Source organism: Sminthopsis crassicaudata, chromosome 3 (assembly GCF_048593235.1).
Source record: "Sminthopsis crassicaudata isolate SCR6 chromosome 3, ASM4859323v1, whole genome shotgun sequence".
NCBI lineage: Eukaryota > Metazoa > Chordata > Mammalia > Dasyuromorphia > Dasyuridae > Sminthopsis > Sminthopsis crassicaudata.
Window position 1 is genome coordinate 281,103,790 of NC_133619.1, and position 20,362 is coordinate 281,124,151.

Here is a 20,362-nt window from a genome sequence, read left to right on the forward strand (position 1 = left end):
TGTGGATACTGATACTACTACTGATATCTCTTAGTAATCAAAAAAAAAATCTTGTTTGGATAATATGGCATATGGATAGTGTGACATATTCTCTTTTTGAGGCTGGGGTTAAGTGACTTGCCCAGGGTCACCCAGCTAGTAAGTGTTAAGTATCTGAAACCAAATTTGGACTCGGGTCCCCCTGAATTCAAGGTTGGTGCTCTATCCACTGCTCCCTGACATATTCTCTTTAATAGGAAAGTTCAACATTATATAACAAGTATTCCTTTTGCAAGAAAAATATCCTCTCATCATTCAAGTAAAATCCCATGTGAATTTTAAACTGCTTGCTCAATAAATTAAACAAAATCTGTTTTATAAGAGATAATCTTTAGTTATTCAGGTTAATTATTCATTTTGACTGTCTTTATTGAAAGCTGCCAAAGTGTAATATGGTAATACTATATAAACAGAATGTGTGTACTTATGTATAAAAATGAATTCCTTAATTCTTTTACTTCTTTCTATCATAGGACGGTTTGACAAATTTTTTGTTGTTGTTGTTCTAAAGTTAGAAACATCTTCAGATAAAGGAAAGTCAGTCACAAGAGGGATACAGGTAAACATAGGTTCAGAGACAGAGAATACAGGGAATTCATGTTAGACTTATTGCATTCTCTCTTAGTAAATTTATAAATATACTTAAATCAGATAGTCCTTTTTCATCACCAATATAAAAAACTTTTAATATAACAATCTAACAAACATTTCTTGAATACATTTATGTTCAAATAATTGAAATGGGTGCAGCGGGTCATAAAGAGATGAGATCCCAACCTCAAGTAAATTAGAATCTCAAGATATATGCAATATGAATAATTATAACTGTAACACATGTTCTCAGACAAATCTCTGAAATGACATCAGGGTCTCAAGACCCCTTAAGGCTCTAGATTAGCCTTGGATGGTTAGAATGGTCTCATTTAAAAGTCTTACAGTTCGTGCATTTTTCCCCACTGTTCTTTTCTTTCCTATGAAGGATGTTCAAGAAGGTCAACATATAGCATATTTGTAGAATTGTGAAGGTATTGATAAGAGATGTCTCCCCATCTGATTAAGGTACCAGAATATTCCATTCTATGATCTATTGTCTGTGGTAAAGTGATTTGATTGATTTACCCAGTCAACCCCATCCTTATATAAATAGAAGACTATAAAGTGATAAATATAACATGAGAAAGAGAGATTACTTGAAACTGGGAAAATGAGGAAAAGTTCAAGGAAGAGTTGACATTTGAGTTGTCATTTTAGTAGATATATGGAATATGTTGATGTTTTTATTTATTTATTTAACTCTTTGGGGGGGCTTTCCCAAGAATTTGCCATAATATTTCATTTATCAAGAAATTCTATTTGGAAGAAATGGTATGGCTCAAATATAGGAAAATAAGGAGCAAATATAGGAAAACAATGAATAGTCCAATTTGGCAAATTAATGGGGTTCATGAATGGTGCAAAACGATAGAATGCAGCTTTATATTAGGCTTTTTTTCACACAAAGGTAAATTAATATTAGATTTTGGAGAGTGTTGAATACTATGCTAAGAAGTATGGTTACAATTTAGTAGACATTGAGGAGACACTAAAGGTGTTTCAACACCCATGACTGCAATTTTTCACTAAAAAAAAAAATCAATTCTGCAGGACTATGTAGTTTAGAAAATGTAATGATTGCGCTCACGTAAATTCAACACAATGTTAATGAGATCTTGGAAAGAAAGAACAAAAGTGTGAAGTGAGGCAATCAAATGGAAAGGAGGACATATATATTGGAAACATTATTAAAGCACAATTAATAAGATTTGCCAACCAAACTGAATTTGGTAGGGGAAGGGAAAAGAAGGAAATAATTATTTATATAGTGACTATTATGTATCAGACATTGTACTAAGTGATTTTACAGATATTTCCCTTAATTCTCACAAAACCCTACAAGGTTGGTTTAATAATTATCCCCATTTTACAGTGGAAAAGAGTAAGGCAACCAAAGGTTGAATTCTCTACCAAGAGTCTGAGGATAGATTTGAACTCAACTATTCCTAGCTCTAAAGCCAGCATTCTATTCACTAACCTCAAGCTGCCTCTATGGAGGTTGTTTTAGGGAAATGGAAAGCTGTAAGACAACAAAAAGTGTTTGTGCCTGTGTGACTGAGTTCATGGTGTAATGTTATTGACAAAAATTGGGGAAGACCAGGTAACAGCAACTTTATGAAAGAATACATCTATTTCTATTTTAGAAAGAAATATATTATTACAATATAATAAGTGTATCATTCAAAAAGTTTTAAACTATTTATAATAATAATTCTGTTAAAGTTTTTAGAAAGCAATTTTTTAAAATAATAGTCATGTAAATAGATTTCTTTGCATATACTCAGAACTAAAAAAGTATATATACTTAGAAAATTTTTCTTTTCAAGCATTATTCTTGTTGCTGTTGTAAATAAAGCAATTTATGGGAAGTTCCATTACTTAAAAAAATAGTGATAATATGGATAGATTTCCAAATAACAACTAAAAAAATAGTTTGAAAAAAATACTATCAAAAACAGTTGAAGTGGTGTTTTAGTAGTCATTAAAACATTTTTCACAGAAACTCAATATTCAGCAATATTAATTTAACCAATGTGATTTTTAAATATCTCACCCCAGTTTAACTCCCACTTCAGAATAGGTTACATGCTTGCTAACTAATTGATTAATGGTAGACTACTGTTCTAAGGAAACAGCTGCTCTCTTCTTGTTGGCCAGAAGATAAAAGCAGGGAGAATCAGTCTCTGGACTGATATTTATAAAGAAGACCAATTTTTCTTTTGTGACAGACCCAACTTACTTAGACTAAGAAAAATATAATGACCTAAGTGAAAAGTTTTATAGGCCAAAAAAAGTATGAATCCATTATTTAAAAGTGCTTTCGCCAGTGTTCCTCAGGGTTATGCATATTTCTGAGGAATTCTTTCATATTAGAACTTATAGAATGTAAATTCTCAGGCAAAGAGAAGAGGGAAGGAATATGATATCCATAAGGTTTTTCCCTTGCTTTTTTCAGTGGAGGAAGAAGGGAGAAAGATTAATTTGAAAATACAATACAACTTAATGAAAACAAAGCATTTTAAATGTAAATTTAATATCATCTTTGTTGAAAATAGCATTTTATTTTTCCCAATTACATTTAATGATAGTTTTCAACATTCCTTTTGATAAGATTTTGAGTTCCAAGTTTTTTTCTCTCTCTCTTCATTCTTCTCCCATCCCCAAGATCACAAGCAATCTAACATAGGTTACACATTTGCAATCATGGAAACATATTCCCACATTAGGCACATTGTGAAAAAAGAAAAAGAACAAATTGAAAAAGCCACACAAAACAAAAATGAAAATAACATGCTTCAATTTGCATTCAGACTCCACAATTCTTTCTTTGGATGTGGATAACATTTTCCCTCATGAGACTTTTGGAATTGTCTTGGATATTTTGTTTTGCTGAGAATAGCTAAATTTATCATAGTTGATCATTGTCTGTTATTATGCACATTCTTCTGGTTCTGCTCACTTCACTCAGCATCAACTCATGTAAATCTTTACAGGATTTTCTGAAATCAATCTTCTCATCATTTCTTATAGAACAATATTATTCCATTATATTTGTTTATCCCAATTTGTTCAACTATTCCCCAACTGAAGGGCATTCCTGCAATTCCCAATTCTTTAACACCACAAAAATACAAATACTAAAATATTACTGTACACATACATTCTTTTTCCATTTTTATGATCTCTTTGGGACATAAACCTAATAGTGGTATTGCTGGTGCAAATGGTATACACAGCTTTATAGTCCTTTAGGGCATAGTTCCAAATTGCTTTTGAGAATGGCTGGATCAATTTACAATTCCACCAGCAATGCATAAATGTCCCAAATTCTTATTTGTTGTTCAATCTTTATCATTTTATTTTTCTTCATATTAGCCTATATGATATGTGTGAGGTGGTATTGTTTTAATTTATATTTTTTCAATCAACAGTGATTTATAGCAGTTTATTTTTTTGACTATAGATAACCTTACATTTCTTCATTTTAAAAGTGGTCTGCTTATATTCTTGATCATTTATTAATTGGAGAATTTGTAGTCTTATAAATTTGATTCAGTTTTCTCTGTATGTGAGAAGTGAAGCCTTTATCAGAAATACTGGCTCTAAGAATCGTTTCCCATCTTTCTGCTTTATTTCTAATCTTGCTTTCATTGGTTTTGTTTGTGTAAAACCTTTTTATATTAATGTAATAAAAATTATCCATCTTGTATTTCATAACATTCCTTGTCTCTTGTTTGGTCATACATTCTTCTTTTCTCCATAGATCTGACAGGTCAGTTATTCCTTATTCTCTTAATTTGCTTATGGTATCACTCTTTAGTCTAAATCATGTACTCACTTTTATACAGTGTGTAGTGTTGGTCTATTCCTAATTTGTGCAATTCCTGTTTTCCAATTTTCCAAGTAGTTTTTGGTCAAATAGTGAGCTTTTATCCCAGAAACTGTAGTCCTTGTGTTTATCAAACAGCAGATTGCTATGATCATGTACTACTTTGTCTTATGGATAAACTGTATTCTATTGATTCATCACTCTATTTTTTGGTCAGTAGCAAACAGTTTTTATGATGGCTGTTTTGTAATATAATTTTATATCTTATATGGCTAGGCCACTTTCATATTGTTTAAATTAACTCTCCTAATATTCTTGGTCTTTTGTCTTTCCCAATTTATATTACTATTATTTTTCTACCTCTATAAAATAAAATTTCAGTAGTTTGTTATGATAGTCAATACATTAGTTTAAGTATAATTGTTATTTTTTATTATATTTATTCAGCCTACTCATGATTTTTTGCAATTATTTAGATATGACTTTTTTCTATGAAAAGTGTTTTTAATTGTATTCTTATAAATTCAGGTTTTTTCTTGGCATGTAGACTCAAATATTTTATGTTGTCTACAGTTTTAAAATTGAATCTACATCTTGTTGCTGATTTTTGTTGGTAATATATTGAAATACTGATGATTTATGTGGGCTTAATTTTGCATCCTATGATTTTGCTAAAGTTGTTAATTGCTTCAAGAAGTTTCTTCAAGTTCATCCCCATTTATAATGCTTGTTGATGGTTTGAAATAGTACTTATCATTTTAAGAAATGTTCCACTTATTCCTATGCTCTCTACTGTTTGTTTTGTTTTATAGAAATATATGTTACATTTTGTCAAAAACTTCTGCCTCTATTGAGATAGTTATATGGTTTCTATTTTCTTATTGATTTAAAATATTTACTATATCAATATTTTTTGTAAAATTGCTCTTTAATTTTCTTTCTCTCTTTTGGCTCTTCCTGACTTAGATATTAGCACCATATTTGTGTTATAAAAGGAATTTGGTAGGACTCCTCCTATTTTTCCAAGTAGCATATATAGAACTTGAAATAATTGTTCCTTAAATATTTGGTAGAATTCATGTGCAAATCTATCTAGCCCTATAGAGTTTTTTTCTAAGGAAGTTAATTGATGACTTTTTAAATCTCTCTCTCTCTCTCTCTCTCTCTCTCTCTCTCTCTCTCTCTCTCTCTCTCTCTCTCTCTCTCATAAATGGGAATTCTTTTAGAGACTTGGCTTAATATTGTTCCTGAGGAATACTGGAGAGATCTCAGACAACTTCCAGGCTCTCCTCCATTTTTGCTCCACCTCCATCCCCAGCCGTCTTATTCTTTCTAGAGTTATTCTTTCAGTTCAGTAGACATTGAAAGTCAGAAGCTGTGGGATTCTCAAGGAAGTGAGGAGAATTCAAGACCTGAAATGATTTGATTCATTTCTGGGTATTATATTCCTATCACCAAGGACAATGAGTCTTGCATAATAGCTACTTCAGTAATATTTGTTGATTGATTGCTTAAATGGCCAAGTGAATAAATATTTTCAATGAATCTTGTAAAATTCTCACAATAGTCTCTCAGTCTTCACAAACTATTTTGAACAAAAGAGATGTCTTGAAGACTAAAATAGTCCAACTTTCTTATTTTACAGATGAGGAAACTGAAACCCATTAAAAGCAAACATTTGATCCAGGGTCACAGGAATAGTTATAACTGTTTGGATTGGATCCGAAATTTCACAACTCCCAATTTAATTTTCTTTCCATTACACTGCAACATTATCTCTCTGAAAGAATCAACTAAGAAAGAATAATCTGTTGTTCAAGTAATTATTGTTACTGCCAAGTGCTCCCAAAATAGGTTATTCCCCAAAATATTTGTCAAGAGTTCCTTGCAGGCCCTACAACTAGATTTTAATTATGAATGTTATCTTTCCTTAATGAACAGTTGAAAAACTTGAAGAAAGAAATTGATTCTTGCTATTTCCATTCTTCTTTCTCGTCTCCTTTTTTTTCTTCTCCTTCTCCTCCTCGTCTTGCTCTTCCTCTTCCTCTTTCTCTTCCTCCTCCTCTTCCTGCTTCTCCTTTTCCTGCTTTTCTTCCTCCTTCTCCTCTTCCTCTTCTTCCTCCCCTTCTTTCTCCATCTCCTCTTCCTCCTCCTCCTGCTCTTCTCCTTCTCCTTCCCCAACACATTCAGAAATGACTTGGTTATTGTATTCATATCTTTGGTCATACTAGGATGTTTTATCTGCTTGTTGAGAGTCTGTCTCATATATGATCTCCATCAATATAATTATTATGAGCAGCCTCTTTATGAAAAATGCTTTTCAGAAACTGACAGAAAATGTATCAACAAAATTCCTCTTCCCCTGTAGTCTAGTCTTGAAACTTGGTTTTTCTTTGCTTTCTATCATGATAATGGACTCTAGAATAGTTACAGTCTGGTGTCAATCTAAAAATTGAAAACAAAACAAAACAAAACAAAAACAAATCTCTGTTTCTCTGTCCTTGGCTTTCTGCTTGCTTCTATCTCTCTCTTGTCTCTTTATCTATATGTCTCTCTGTATGTGTGTGTGTCTGTCTCTCTGATTTTCTCTGCCTCTCTCTGTTTCTCTCTCTGTGTGTCTGTCTGTCTCTCTCTTCTATAGGAGGAATTTAATAACATTTTCATAATTTTGGAAAGCAGTTATGAATTATTGCTTGCCTTGATGGAGGGAATATTTCCATCAGTGAGATTGCCTAGTTTAATTATTTGACTGATACTGTAATTACCATACAAGATAATTATTTGATTCAAGGCCAAAAAAAAGATGAATTTTAAGATTGAAGTTTCTTTCCCTGAATTTATGAGAGAAAGGAGACTGATTTCGTTTCTTTCCTGAATATCATTCGTCTTATTCTTCTATATTTGTGTGAACTAGGCAAATGGACTTTGACATTTGGAACAAATCTGTTCAAAACATACCTGAAAATGAACTATTTGAAGGTTTGTAAGATACTTCTTTATCTCTACATCTTTTATCTTCCTTCTTCAATCCTACACTAACAAACAAATATTATTACAAATATACTTTATACTTTTATAAAGAAGATATATATTTTAGTATGACTAACAAACTTTCTTAAATATTGTTGCTAAAATTAGTCATTAACTTTGATTTTTCACTTTTTCATCTACTGTTTATTTCAGTAAAAACCTTGCTTTACTGCAACAAATGCAGTTTAATTTAGAAATTTTTCAAAGCCTCTATAAGAAAGTAGACCATTGATTTTTATATATTTGTTCAAGTTACCTTGGAAAAAGCACACTTTTGAAGCACTCCCACCCTTCTAAATAAATTATTATGATACTTCAAATTGTTGTAATTCTTCGTTAACATTTTGTTAAGTGTCATGCAAAATAATTATCATGTAGTAATATCACATGTTTATAAAGTTTAAATATAAAACTAGAAAGAACTTTAGAAGCCATCAAATCCAAATCTTTCCTTTGATAACTGAGGAAGTTGAAGGCCACTGAGGTTAATGTCTTGTCTAAGTTTATAGGGCTAGAATACGGCAAAGCAGAGAATACTCACATTATCAATGACTATTTCACCTCTTCTTCATGAGGCAGAATTATATGATGAAATATGTGTTTTCTTATATTTAAATAATTATCTTTAAATTCTGTATTATCTTTTTTCTCAATTTTTTTATTTTTTTCAAATTCAAAAAAATTCAAATATCTTTCAAATATAAATTCTTTTCAAAAAAAATTCAAACTTTTCAAATATGTTTTCAGAATTTTTCAAATATTTTTTCAAAGATAGTTTTCAACATTTATTTTTGTAAGATTTTGTTCCAAATTTTTTCTCCCTCCTTCCTTTATTTTCCCCTCCCCAAGATAGCAAGCAATCTGATATAGATTAATCATGAGGAATCCTTTTAAACATATTTCCCTACTTGTCATGTTGTACAAGACAAAGGACACCAAAGGGGTAAAAATACATAAAAAAGAACAAGGAAACAAGCAAAAAAGTAAAAATACTATACTTTGATACACATTCAGTTTCCATAGATATTTCTATGGATGTTGTTGGCATTTTCTATCTCAAGTCTATTGGAATTGTTTTGGATCACTGCATTGCTGAAAACAGAGCTAAATTCATCACAGCTGATCATCACATAATCTTACTGTTACTATATATAATGTTCTCCTGCTTTTGCTCATTTCACCTTGTATCAGTTCATATAAGACTTTCCAGTCTTTCCTGAAAATCACCCTGATCATCATTTTTAAAAAAAAAACAACAGTATTTATTATTATTTCTGGTTCTTCCCACATTGACAAATGAGGAATAATATATTGTATTTGGATTTTCCTTGAAAACCTAAAGCATGTTTTTTTTTTTTCAAACTTGGATGATCATTTAGCTGCCAATTTATATTATTACATTAGTATCTCAGTGATCTCTATAATTTATGATATTTCAATGATTGGGATTGTAAAGGAGATGAAAAAAATCAGTCAATCAAATTGTTACCAGTTTGCTACTATTTCATACTTGTGGGAATCTATGCACAAAATAAAATATGCCTTTGATTATTGTTGTTCCAATAAATATTTTGATAACTACCAGTCCAACAGAAAAAAAGTTAGCTAATATAGTCCAGAAATATATTTTATGGTGAAATACTTGGAAAACTGAGATTGTTACCTCACTAGTTTTGTGATATGGGAGCCACTTGCCAGTCGCTGCTGGAGGTCTAACTCAGACCTACAGAATGAATCTCTTCATGTGAGAGGATGATGATGGTGATGGTGATACAAGGAGACTGAGAGGCAGTTGCATTACCTGACCTCTCTTCTCTTTCCTTTCTCTTCAATTTATTTCATTTCCAGTCTACAAGCAACACGTGTATCAGTAAAGGCTGTTTTGCAACTCCTTCAGATGTTATGATCCACAACTGTGGAGATTCTCAGAGAATTGACCTGCCTCTTCACTTAGTTAAATATCATGTTTGAAATTCTGAGAAGCAAAATATCAATTATTGTTATACATAGAAATTATATAGTGAATTTGAAATTTTTTGTTAAGGAAATAGAATAGTTCTAGTTCTGGCTTGTAAAGATTTTCATTTCTTTATGATAGAGTTATAATTGAAAATGGGATCTTTTCATTCCAATTTAGACGTATGTATCTTACACATCTTAAGTTGCATGTGAGGAGGATAGCAATCATAGAATCCAATTATGGACTAGAAGAAAAAGATGGTTCTTCAGTGAATTTTATTATTCTCAAAACTTGTTAAACTGACTTTATGCCTTAATAAGATATTTAGCTTATGATTCTAGATGATCAAAATGGGATTATCCAAGCAACATCAATCTATTTTTATTATAATTTAAAAATATAAAATATTTGTAATAAGAATAAGTAAGATACATAGGAAACTATTGGGTACAGGAATTTTCTGTGCTTATTATAGTCTTCAATATCTAAATAGCTTTAGAAAAAATCAAATGACTACATTTATAGATAACTAAAGGGAGACATTACAAATAGATAGGAAAAATAATTTTATTTTGCTAAATGAAGCAGAATGATCAGTTTAGGGACATCATTTTTGTTAATGTGTTATGCTTGATTGTTTTTAGACAATGAAAATGAGAGCTAATATTTCTATAATGCTTTAAGGGTAACAAAGCATTTTCCATGCAAAGTCCATTTAAAATGATGTTTTACCTGACAATTTTTAGAAAGCAAATATTATTTTTTAAAAATTTTTAATAGTTTTTATTTACCAGATATATGCATGGGCAATTTTACAATATTGACAATTACCAAACTTTTTGTTTTAATTTTTCCCCTCCTCCCCCCCAGATGGCAGGTTGACCAATACATGTTAAATATGTTAAAGTATAAATTAAATACAATATATGTATACATGTCCAAACAGTTGTTTTGCTAACAAAAAGAATCGGACTTTGAAATAGTGTACAATTACCCTGTGAAGGAAATCCAAAATGCAGGCAGACAAAATTAGAAGGATTCGGTATCCTATGTAGTGTTTCATAGTCATCTCCTACAGTTCTTTCTCTGGGTGTAGCTGGGTGCAGCTAGTTCTGTACATTACTGTTCTGTTGGAACTGATTTGATTCATCTCATTTTTGAAAATGGCCACATCCATCAGAATTGATCATCATATAGTATTGTTGTTGAGGTATACAACTATCTCCTGGTCCTACTCATTTCACTCAGCATCAGTTCATGTAAGTCTCTCCAGGCCTTTCTGAAATCATCCTGTTGATCAGGAAATGTTCCTTTTTTTATTAATTTTATAATTATAATTATTTTTTCACAGTACATATGCATGGATAATTTTTTACAACATTATCCCTTGTATTCACTTTTTTAAAATAAAATTTATTTTTTATTAATTTTTATAATTATAACATTTTTTGACAGTACATATGTATAGGTAATTTTTTTACAACATTATCCCTTGTACTCTCTTCTGTTCCGAATTTCCCCCCTTCTTCCCTCCACCCCCTTCCCTAGATGACAGGCATTCCCATACATATTAAATATCTTATAGTATATCCTAGGTACAATATATACGTGCAGAACCGAATTTTGTTGTTGTTGTTGTTGCAAAGGAAGAATTATATTCAGAAGGTAAAAATAATCTGGGAAGAAAAAAAATGCTCACAGTTTACACTAATTTCCCAGTGTTCCTTTTCTGGATGTAGCTGATTCTGTCCATCATTGATCAATTGGAATTGGATTAGCTCTTCTCTATGTTGAAGATATCCACTTCCATCAGAATACATCCTCATACAGTATCATTGTTGAAGTGTATAATGATCTTCTGGTTCTGCTCATTTCACTCAATATCAGTTGATGAAAGTCTCTCCAAACCTCTCTGTATTCCTCCTTTTGGTCATTTCTTACAGAACAGTAATATTCCATAACATTCATATACCATAATTTACCAACCATTCTCCAATTGATGGACATCCATTCATCTTCCAGTTTCTAGCCACTACAAAAGGGCTGCCACAAACATTTTGGCACACCTTGTATTCACTTTTCCAAATTTTCCCCTCTGTCCCTCTACTTCCTCCCCTAGATGACAGGCAATGATATACATATTAAATTTGTTACAGTATATCCTATATACAATATATGTGTTTAAAACCAAATTTCTTGTTGCACGGTAAGAATTGGATTCTGAAGTTATAAGTAACCCGGATAGAAAGACAATAGTGCAAACATTTTACACTCAGGAAATGTTCCTTTTTAAAGAAAATCACTTAGGGTCAATGTTATATTCAAAATGCATAAGGAAAAAAAAAAACCTTATACAATTTTGGGATTTGGCCATTAAAACAGTTTTTAAAAGAAAAAATATTTAGACTTTTTATATAACTAAGCTAAACACATTTAATAAAATAATTGGAGAAAACTTCTGATTCTTAATTGATATCTATTTTAGTTCTCAGTCAGGAGCTCACTATTAGACATTCAACTACAGTGATAACTTTAGGTGTAACTTAGAAATGAATGAAAGGGTATTTTTTTTTTCAATTTTAATGAATTGAAAAAGAATAGACATAGCAACATTTTTGGAATAAATATTTATGGTCTTGAAGAAATCATCATTGACTCATTGACTCTGGTCTCAAAGTCCAGAAGAGATTAATTTTGGGACCTTATTGTTAATTAAAAATGCCAAAAAAACAAACAAAACAAAAAAAAACAAACCTTTTCCTTCATGAATTCTATAATCAAAAGTGCATTCTCCATTGAGCCATCAGGAAGTTGTCCCAAAGAAAATTGTAGTTTTTAGATTGGACCTCACAGAAGGTTACATTGATTATATTTGTTTAAGTAAGTCAATGATAAAATTCTATGTGATTCAGAAATATCAATCAATATCAGTTTCCTTTTCCATCTAGAAATATGCCATGATAGAAGTCTATTGTTGTGTTACTGAGTTGTACTTCAATGGCAGATTTTAATGGATTCTTATGAAGCCACATCAAGGGGATAGCTAGCTTGTTTTTGATTCTATTTTATCTTACCTTTTGTTGTTCACTCGATTTTCATCTCAGTCCAGGTCTTTGTGACCCTTTTGGTAATTTCTTACTAAAGTGCTGGATTGACTTGCCATTTCCTTCTCCATCTATTTAATAGATGAGGAAATGAAACAAACATAGTTAAGAGACTTGTCCAGAGTCAAACAGTTAATAGTTGTTTGAGGCTGAAATTTAACTCAATAAGAATTTAATGGATTTCATAATTTCCAGTCTATTCATTATGCCATCTAGCTATTCTACCTATCTGTCTATCTACTTATCTATACATCTATTTAGCTATTTCTTCATTCATTTGTTCACTATTCAATCATTCTCTCACATCTTCATTAATTTGTTCATTTTTTTCATCCATTCACTTATTGGGCATTTATTCATTTATTTCTTCTTTCAAGTTTTTTATGTATTTCTTCTTTTATTTAATTTTCTGTGAGATAAAGCAAGAGGTTTTTATAGCATTACTCTAGAAGGGCAATATTTGGTTTTCATTTCTCCTCTTTCTAATAATATTCATGTCTCTACTTTGTCTCTGAACCTATCTGGAAGAAGTTTTTGCTTTGAGATTTATGCAAAGAATGACAGCTTTGTTTTAAATTTGATTCCCAGCTAGGAAAGGTTCTGGAACATTCTTAACCTAAATAGATTAATCACATAGTTTAATTGCTTCAGTAGCTCATATTACTTTCCTCAAATTTCCACTGTTCATTGCAGTTAAATCAACAAAATTCAAATTTCAAATGAGGCAAGTTGATAATGAGCAACTACTAGTTTTAAGAGCACTGAACATATTGAGTCTGGTAACTACCATAGCTAGATCATTTCTATACTACTTATTATAGTGTAATGATTGTAAATGGCATGATTATAAATACAAACATTTAAGTATAAATAGTAGGTTTTCCAGAACTCGTATTACACATATTGCAACATACTATAATACTAGCAATTGGAAACTTGAATTTTATACAGAATTAAACTGATTTTAATCATTTAAAATATATCCAAGATTTCAGAATTAATAGAAGTGAATAGAAGTAATATTTATTTTCTTGCTGTGAACAATATTTATATAGTATTAAATATGTATGAGATATAAGATTCATAAAGTCAATAGATTAATTGAAATTTTTAATTGCTTTAGATCTGAATAAAGTGTTTTGACCATTTGTCATAAATGTCAAAGCTATATCACAAAGTAGTTTAATGAATTGCGAAGTTGTGCTTAATATATAAACTTCTCATTTTAAGATTTATTTTTCAGTTTGTGAGGTAAATATACTCTCTAGTTTCCATTTTAATGTTATCTAGGTATAATATTCATCTCTAATATGTAATCTTCTCTGGGAGCAGGTTTCTTGGGGGGCTTATGGGAGTAGCCTTCTTTTCAGTTCAATAATCACCAGTGCAGCTAGGGATTAAAGTACAAATTCTTTATTGCCTCCTTCAAAGTCTTGTTTCCTTCACTTGGGGATTGGCTGGTTTCTCTGCAGGCCTATCTCTCTCTTTGGTTCTGAGATGCTTATCTTCTCAGGCTTCTTAATCTCCCAGACTGAATCCTGGCTGAGGCTCTGAGAGCTTCTAGTGGGCTCCTCCTTATATGTTCCACACTGAGTATACACCAACCATTTTATCACTAGGAAACCATTATTTGTTGTAGGATTAAATCAATGCTGAACTAGATTTAACCACTGTCTTCTCAATTTCACTGTCTTAGCACCTTGTTTCAAGTTCTGGCCCATAATATCTAGGTTTTACACTATTCTTTCAAGGCATTTAAAAGTGAGTGGGATAGAAATTATAATTGGAAAATAAAATGGGCACTGCATCACTTATTGGCCACAAAAATTCATTTTTACATATGCTTCAGATTCAACCAGGAAAGTAACTAAAGTTTTGAAGAAAATTTTGGACCTAAGAATTATTATAAGCACCAGAAAGCCACCTAACTCTGTGTGCTAGGATACCTTGACTACACACACACACACACACACACACACACACACACACACACACATATCCATACTCACACACATCTGCATGTGCATACATGTGTATACATGTGTATAGATGTATATCAATGCATATATATGTACATAGTATATGTATATAAATCCTCTCTCTATATATGCATATATACATTTTTACATATGTTTTATATGTATGCATATATCTAATCTTGTTAATTTCTTGATTTTATAACATTGATTCTAAATATACCTTTTTTCTTCCTTTCCCAGAAAAACATTCCATATAACAGTGATTTAAGAAAAAAAATAGCTTAACTTCATAACTAACACATTGATTATTTATGATAATATATTCAATATTCCATATCCAAAGTACCCTACCATGAGGTAAAGGGAAAGAGATGCATTTTCTCATCTCTTATCTGATGTCTTGCATGGAATGCTTGACTCTTGGCCACTTTTCCTAACTATCTAGAATACTCAGTTGCCTTTAGTCAATCAGAACTGGGGTTATATTTAAAGCCATAGCTATAGAGAATGTTGCTATGGCACTGCATGAAAAAAGCTAGTCAAGACTTTGACTTTAAGCATGGCACTTCCTGATAAGATTTAAATAAACATTGGTCATTTCCTCTCTCTCTATCTTTTTCATCTGTTTGTCTATATCTGGATATACTTAAATATACAGTATGTGTTTTATACACACACACATATATTACAATATGTTTATATGTATCTATATGTAGATTTGTATTATAGAAAATGACCACACATCTCTTGTGATTATAGACCAATTAAGTGAAAGTTAGGATGAGATCCTAACTATTTTAGACAAGGGCTTAAACAAATACAATTTGTTTGTATACAATTAATTAAAACACAAAAATCAGTGAGCATTTATTATTAGGAACAGTTTTTTTTTTTAATAAAACACAACTAGAAATGAAAAATCTCAGTTGAGTAGAGAAATCACATAGGAATTCTTAACATCTGCAGGCAAATAACAATAGTTAAATCTGTACTGCTTCTTCAATCAGCTCATGGAGTAACAACAGCCTTCAGCTACTGTCCCAACAATTCCTATCATTTTTTTTTAATTTAGTAAAGCAGGGAATGGTCATACACTATCTGAATTCCCATTATGATCTGCCTGAAGGGTATTATCCAATCTCTCTCTGACTTTGTATCTACCTCTATCTCTCTGACTCTATGTCTGTCTGCCCGTCTTTCTGTCTCCCTGCCTCCTCTCTGCCCCTTTTCCCCCATTCATCAACTCCTTCTTCACCTAAAATTTAAAAAAAGCCAAAATATGACAAAGATAAAAACATGAGAAGTGTGTTCTGTGGTATCATACTGGAGTAAAAAGGAAAGGGGCTTCAGGCGCCTCCCCACTAGGGGGAGAGGCTTACTAAACAACTTTGTTTTTTTTTCTTCTGCATCCATATGCATCCAAGTTGTAACTCTATAACCAATTAAAAATGTTCTTCTTCCCTATATAGTTACTGAGTGGAACTACTAATAGAATGTCTACATATGTTTCAACTGTTTTGAATACATATCCATTACACATCATCATTTCTTCTGGTAGGAGAGAAAGGGGAAGAGGAGAAGGAAGAGGAGGAACCAGTGGAGGAGAAGGAAGAACACAAGTAAATTACTGTAGTAATCTACTTTTGATAAACTCGAAGACTTCTGGAATAAGAACTCACTATTTGACAAAAACTTCTGGGAAAACTGGAAAATAGTGGCAGAAACTAGGCATAGACTAATATCTCACACCCTATGCTAAGATAGGATCAAAATGGATACATGACTTAAACAGCATTCTACCCATTCTTTTGAAAATAATGAATGCTACTTTTGTTAAAGGAACATCTGCAATGAAGAAATCAAAACACACTACTTCACCCATTCTGAAAAGGGTGATGCCATAAACAAATTAGGAAAACAAGGAACAGTTTACTTGTTATATTTATGAGGAAAAAAAGATGTGACCAAACAAGAGATGTAGAACATTCATTATGCATACATAATGAAAAATTTTGATTACATTAAATTAAATTTTTTTTGAATAAATAAAAGCAATGCAAATAAAAAGTCAGAAAGCTGGCCTTTAGTTTTTACATCCAGTATTTCTGATAAAAGCCTCATTTCTCAAACATAGGGAACTGAATCAAATTTATAAGAATGTAAGTCTTCCCTGAATATATAAATAGTGAAAGCATACTAATAGGCCGTTTTCAGATGAAGAAATGAAAGCTATAATCTTATGAAAAATTCTCTCAATTTTTTTAATTAAAGCATTTTATTTTCAAAACATTAGTAAGGGTAATTTTCAAGATTCACCCTTTCAAAATTTTATGTTCCAATTTGTTCCTTCCCTTCCCCCATACCCCCATGCAAATAATCCAATATATGTTAAATTTGTGCAATTCTTCTATACATATTTCCGCAGTTATCATGCTGCTCAAGAAAAATCAGACCAAAAAGAAAAAAAAAAATGAGAAAGAAAACAAAATACAAGCAAATAACAACAAAAAAGTGAAAATGCTATGTTGTGAACCAAACTCAGTTCCCACAGTCCTCTCTCTGGGGGCAGATGTCTCTCTTCATCACAAGACCACTAGAACTGGACTAAATCATTTCATTGTTGAAAAGAGCTATGTCCATCAGAATTGATCATCATTTAATCTTGCTGTTGCCATGTATAATGATCTCCTTGTTCTGCTCACTTCATTTAGCATTAGTTCATGTAAGTCTCTCCAGGCCTCTCTGAAATCATCCTGCTGATCATTTTTTATAGAACAATAATATTCCATAATATCCATATGCCATAACTTATTTGGCCATTCTCCAATTGATGGACATCCATTCAGGCTCCAGTTTCTTGCCACTACAAAAAGAGCTACCTAAAACATTTTTGCATATTTGAGTCCCTTTCCCTCCTTTATGATCTCTTTCATATACAAGCCCACTAGAAACATTACTGGATCAAAGGGTATGCACAATTTGATAGCCCTTTGGAGGCAGTTCCTAATTGAGATGAATTTCAAATAATCTAAAAAGACTTACTTGAACTGATGCTGAGTGAAGTGAATAGAGTCAAGAGAACATTATATACGTTAACAGCAATATTGTATGATTATCAACTGTGATAGACTCAACATTTCTCTGCAATACAGCAATCCAAAACAATTCCGACAGACTTATGATGTAAAATGCCATCCACATTCAGAAAAAGAATTCTGGAGTGTTAATGCAGATAGTAACTTATTATTTTCACTTTTTTTCCTTTCTTGTGATTTTCACTTTTGTTCTGCTTCTTTCACAACATAGTTAATATGGAAATATGCTTAACATGCTTTGCATGATTTACATGTATAATCTATATCAGATTGTTTCTTGTATTGGGGAGAGGAAAGTGAGAGAAGGATAATATTTTTTTTTGATTTAACAATTTGTTTATTTATTTATTTATTGCAGTTTTCTTCCCCAGTAGACTGTGAACTCATTGAGAATAGCTACTGTGTTTTTTAACTTTATCCTACTGTTTAGTATAATCTCTGTTACATAGTAGCTATTCAATAACATTTTTATTTAATGACTAAAGAAAAGCAAAATAAAAGGAAATACACTAAGAAAGAAATGAGGAAGAAAGAATAACTTGTTTTTCTTCAGAATAGATCATAATTTTCCAATCTCTTCCATATAATACTGAGACCATCATCTCCACTATTTCCTCAGTAGAATTTTGAACTATAAACTTAGAACTAACGTGCTGTCATAGACCATCTCTTTCCCTATCTTGTCAATACAAGACTTTCTTAATACTTTCTCTAGCTACATACACAATAAAGGATAAGAATTTGTAACTGGAAATCTTACAGAAATAAATATTAAAAAGTAACTTTACATGTAATTGGAGAAACATAAAATGTTATTAAATGAAAAAGTGAAGTATATATATATATATATATATATATATATATATATATATATATATATATATATATATATTTAAAATCATGTCATTTGGTAAGATATACATTTTTCTTTGTTTAAAGACTTTATTTATTTGATTTATTTAATAGTGAAGAGTCCTGGTACAATGTAATTTAATCCTTCCTAATAATGGGAGGCTGAGTATGGTAGATTACTTTTAAGCTCAGTTCTTAGACTGTTACTATTATAAGTTGCACCTCAAGGAGGAGAGGTTTCTTAGATAACGTTGAACTGGCCAAGGGGGGGGAGGGGAAGAAGAAGGTCAAAATTCCACAAATTAATTCTTGCTGAGTAGCTTCTGCATTTCCAGCCTGAGTTAAGTAATGAGATCCATTCTCAAATAGTTCAATTAAACAATAAAAATAAATACATAATAAAAATATGCAAAAAACACCTAATATAAAAGAAAGTATAAGAACTAGTAATTTCTCTCTCTCTCTCTCTCTCTCTCTCTCTCTCTCTCTCTCTCTCATTCACTCTCTCTCAAAATCATCTCAAAAATCGTAAGATCTCAAAAAATAGAAGTAATCTGAATACCTTCTGCTCCTACTTATGGATCACAAGCCAAGATGTTAATTTTCTTTCCTTTCTCTGTAGATGGTGGATGAAAACAAGGAGGAAAGAACTTAGAGGAAACTAATAAATGACTTCAACTCTGACAAATATTGCAGTCAGAACTCAAGACTGGTCAAAAGGGAGCATTTTTATTTTCTTCTCAGGAAAACTATATATAAGCAGGAAATACCTAAACCCAAAATTGAAAGGACAAAAAAAACAAAAAAAAAAAAAGTTTTCAACTTCCTCAAAACCTAGAGGTGGTGATAAAGTGGTGATAAAAATGGAACTACTTGAATAATTAAAATTGTAAAATGCCTAGTTTTTATACTGAGGATGTGCCTTACAAGCTGTTTGCTTTTCATTCAGCATACAAGGATACAAAGAACTAACATCAGTCCTAGACCAATTTTGAATATCTTTAGTGATCACCACTGAGTGAAACATCTTTAGTGATTACCACTGAGTCAAACAAGTAGTTTTCCTGAAACAAATGAGTAGTGCTTTCCTACTTTTAATTGGATTTCTGGTTATCAACCTTGTTCCTCTATGAGGAAAAAGGTAACTTAAAAAAACACTAGAAATTTGTCTTTGCTATCTTTATTTTTATATTTACCTGTATTTTGAAGTATCTCATTGGTACATACTTCAAAGAAAAAGATGCTGCATAAACATATATGCCAAGAAAGAGAGATTTTTGACATAGAAGAAGACAAATATGATATGACAAAGAAGTGCAAGACTGATATTTTTTTCCTAAAGTAAACTCCCAGTAACTCCCTTAAATGAAGAAATTTTTCAGCACCAAGGTTAATTGAAATCAGTAGTATGTCACTCCAGTGGGTTTTATCCTCCAAAAATAGTTTTAAATAAAGGAATCATTAAAATATTGACAATTAGAAAATTAAACCTTTTGCAAAGGAATACATAACAAGTAATTATCCAAAACTATTTCAAATTCATTTTATAGGCAATATGTAGATTAGGTTTCATTTATTATATGGATTATGGTACAACAAAAACCTTAGAGAGGATATCAGGTGACCTGGGTTTTGCTTCTCTCTTTTTAAATAGTGTAGACCTATATAAATTTGTACAAGATATGTACCTTGTTTGGCTTTCAGTTCCCTCTTCCATATAATAAAGGTTATGAGCAAAATGATGTCTGAATTCTTTGGCAACTCAAATATTCTAAATGTGTTAGAAAAATGACTTACAAATGTGTTGCATATAAAAGTCAGGATTAAAAATAAATTAAGTCAATGATAATATAAATGATCCCTTACATTTATCTTGTCCT

At 31.2% G+C, this 20,362-nt stretch overlaps 1 protein-coding gene across 1 annotated transcript in view; it reads left to right on the top strand.

The window, feature by feature from the left end:
• TMEM47 (transmembrane protein 47) overlaps positions 1-20,362 on the top strand; it is a 45,646-nt gene that overhangs the window by 7,869 nt on the left and 17,415 nt on the right. The window lies entirely within an intron of this gene.